The sequence below is a fragment of the Danio aesculapii genome, chromosome 14, assembly GCF_903798145.1.
Source record: "Danio aesculapii chromosome 14, fDanAes4.1, whole genome shotgun sequence".
Lineage (NCBI taxonomy): Eukaryota > Metazoa > Chordata > Actinopteri > Cypriniformes > Danionidae > Danio > Danio aesculapii.
The window spans coordinates 838539-842419 of NC_079448.1; positions in this window are offsets into that span (position 1 = coordinate 838539).

The window sequence follows — 3881 nt, forward strand, 5'->3', positions numbered from 1 at the left end:
AATCGGGTCCAACTACAGACCACAAACAGTTCAACTACAGACTACAGGGTCTAAATACAGACCAGTCCAACATCAGACCACAAAGAGTCAAACTACAGACCACATAAAGACCAACCACTGACCACATGGTTCAACTTCAGACCACATAGATTCCAACTACAGACCACATAGAGTCAAACTACAGACCACATAGTGTCCAACTTCAGACCATGTAGAGTCCAATTACAGACTACATAGTGTCAAACTACAGACCACATAGCGTCAAACTGCAAATCACATAGATTCCAACTACAGACCACATATGGTCCAACTACAGACTGATCCAAGAACAGACCACATTGAGTCCAACTACAGACAGCATTGAGTCCAACTACAGACCGGTCCAAGAACAGACCACATAGAGTCCAACTACAGACAGCATTGGGTCCAACTACAGACTGATCCAAGAACAGACCACATTAAGTCCAACTACAGACAGCATTGGGTCCAACTACAGACCGGTCCAAGAACAGACCACAGAGTCCAACTACAGACAGCATTGGGTCCAACTACAGACCGGTCCAAGAACAGACCACAGAGTCCAACTACAGACAGCATTGGGTCCAACTACAGACCGGTCCAAGAACAGACCACATAGAGTCCAACTACAGACAGCATTGGGTCCAACTACAGACAACATAGTGTCCAGCTACAGACCACATGGTCCAACTTCAGACCATGTAGATTGCAACTACAGACCACATGGGGTCCAACTACAAACGGATCCAACAACAGACCACATATAGTCCAACTACAGACAACATAGTCCAACTTCAGACCACGTAGATTCCATTACAGATCACATAGTGTCCAACTAGACTCCACATTCCAATTACAGACCAAATAGTATCCCACTACAGATCATGTTGATGACTTACAGACCACATAGAGTCTAATTTAAAACCAGATGGAGATCAAGTACAGACCAACTGATTCTCACTACACCTGTGAGCTCCTGACAGCGTTAGTTTTAGTCTTGATGTTATTTCATTGTGTGAAATCTATTTTCTGTTGTTGTTTTCTAGATAACCTGATGAGACTGTTGGATAGTTTGATGTAGTAGTGGGTTATTTGTTGAATAGGTGACTAGGCTAACAGGTTAATTGCTGAGTAATGACTACAAAACGTATAACTGACCCTTAAATTGCTAAGATAATTATTCTACAAAACCTTTACATTTTAAAAATTAAGTTTAAACATGGCGACGCAGTGGCGCAGTAGGTAGTGCTATCGCCTCACAGCAAGAAGGTCGCTGGTTTGAGCCTCGGCTGGGTCAGTTGGTGTTTCTATGTGGAGTTAGCATGTTCTCCCTGCATTCGCGTGGGTTTCCTCCGGGTGCTCCGGTTTCCCCCACAGTCCAAACACATGTGGTACAGGTGAATTGGGTAAGCTAAATTGTCCATAGTGTATGTGTGTGTGTGGATGTTTCCCAGAGATGGGTTGCGGCTGGAAGGGCATGCTGGATAAGTTGGCGGTTCATTCTGCTGTGGCGACCCCGGATTAATAAAGGGACTAAGCCGAAAAGAAAAGGAATGAATGAATGTTTAAACCTTAATTCATGAATTCAGATGTCATTTCACATGCTCAAGGTGTCAGACTGTTACGGAGAATTAATTCAAAGCAAAGAGTCTTACATTGCCCCCAAAAAACTCAAAGAGTATTTGAAGAGGAATATTAATCAGTCAGTCATAAAACTCGTTAATGACATCAAAAGACACACGTGCAAAAGAACCTTAGTGTGGCTTTAATGTTTCATTCTTTGATGCAAATTTTACACTCAATAGTAATTAAAGTTGGCGGCGCAGTATGTAGAACATCTGGCAGTGTTAACACACACACACACACACACACACACACACACACACACACACACACACACACACACACACTGAAATAATACAATATCAAAGTTATTCTTATATATATAATATTAAATATAATAGCCACATGAAACACGAGCTGAAGGTTATGTTTTTTCAGAGACACTAAAACTAATGTTTCCCTTTTACCCTTTATTGGTCACGCTGAGACCATATATGGTAGCACTGACATTGATTACAATAGCATTTTTTAAGGTAATAAAAGTTCAAAAGACGTGTAATAAGCCACTGTAACATTCCAGACTCCTCCAACTTCCAACTAAACGGTCTCAATCTGAATACAGCAGGCGCAGTGGTTAGCACTGTGGCCTCACAGCAAGAAGGTCTCTGGTTCGAGTCCCGGCTGGGTCAGTTGGTGTTTCTGTGTGGAGTTTGCATGTTCTCCATGTGTTGGCATGGGTTTCCTCCAGGTGCTCCGGTTTCCCCCACAGTCCAAACACATGCGCTATAGGGGCAACTAAATTGGTCGTAGTGTATGAGTGTGCCAACCCAGGCTCATTCTGATTATGTACCCCAATATAAATTTCTGGAGAGCGCCAAATACGTCCCAGGAGGTAAATTTTTTTTGCAGTTTTTGTTTTCGTGAATCTGCCAGAGGGCGCTGTGTATGCTTTTTCAGATCTTAAACCTTTTGGCATTTATGCCTGCTGTACTCATGTACATCCACCAGAGGCCGCTGTCGACTGACTGACTGACTGGTCGACTGACCCACTCTCCTCATCCCCTAAACCCAACCAAGTGTTTTCAAAAGCACCGACTGACCCGCCCACCTCTTCCCTAAACCCAACCAAGTGTTTTCAAAAGCACCGACTGACCCGCCCACCCCTTCCCTAAACCCAACCAATAGTGTTTTCAAAAGCACCGACTGACCCGCCCACCCCTTCCCTAAACCCAACCAAGTGTTTTCAAAAGCACCGACTGACCCGCCCACCCCTTCCCTAAACCCAACCAATAGTGTTTTCAAAAGCACCGACTGACCCGCCCACCCCTTCTCTAAACCCAACCAATAGTGTTTTCAAAAGCACCGACTGACCCGCCCACCCCTTCCCTAAACCCAACCAATAGTGTTTTCAAAAGCACCGACTGACCCGCCCACCCCTTCCCTAAACCCAACCAATAGTGTTTTCAAAAGCACCGACTGACCCGCCCACCCCTTCTCTAAACCCAACCAATAGTGTTTTCAAAAGCACCGACTGACCCGCCCACCCCCTTCTCTAAACCCAACCAATAGTGTTTTCAAAAGCACCGACTGACCCGCCCACCCCTTCTCTAAACCCAACCAATAGTGTTTTCAAAAGCACCGATTGACCCGCCCACCCCCTTCTCTAAACCCAACCAATAGTGTTTTCAAAAGCACCGATTGACCCGCCCACCCCTTCTCTAAACCCAACCAATAGTGTTTTCAAAAGCACCGATTGACCCGCCCACCCCTTCTCTAAACCCAACCAATAGTGTTTTCAAAAGCACCGACTGACCCGCCCACCCCTTCCCTAAACCCAACCAATAGTGTTTTCAAAAGCACCGACTGACCCGCCCACCCCTTCCCTAAACCCAACCAATAGTGTTTTCAAAAGCACCGACTGACCCGCCCACTCCCTTCTCTAAACCCAACCAATAGTGTTTTCAGAAGCACCGACTGACCTGCCCACCCCTTCTCTAATCCCAACCAATAGTGTTTTCAGAAGCACCGACTGACCCGCCCACCCCCTTCTCAGAAAAAGAAATGCTGTAACCTGATTTTTACCTTGTTTTCAGATTTTACCACATTCTCACCCTGTTATTTACTTCTTTATTTTTTTTTTTTTTGGCTTCTGTTTTTGTCTTACCTGCTTTCTGGAACCGCTCTACACCAGACTCGAACCCTGTCGTTGCGGTCAACACCTCTCTGCATCTTAAGTCCACTGATGTACGTGACGAGCCACTGGACAAACTGGTAACAGCAGTAAAGCCGTTCACTCAGAG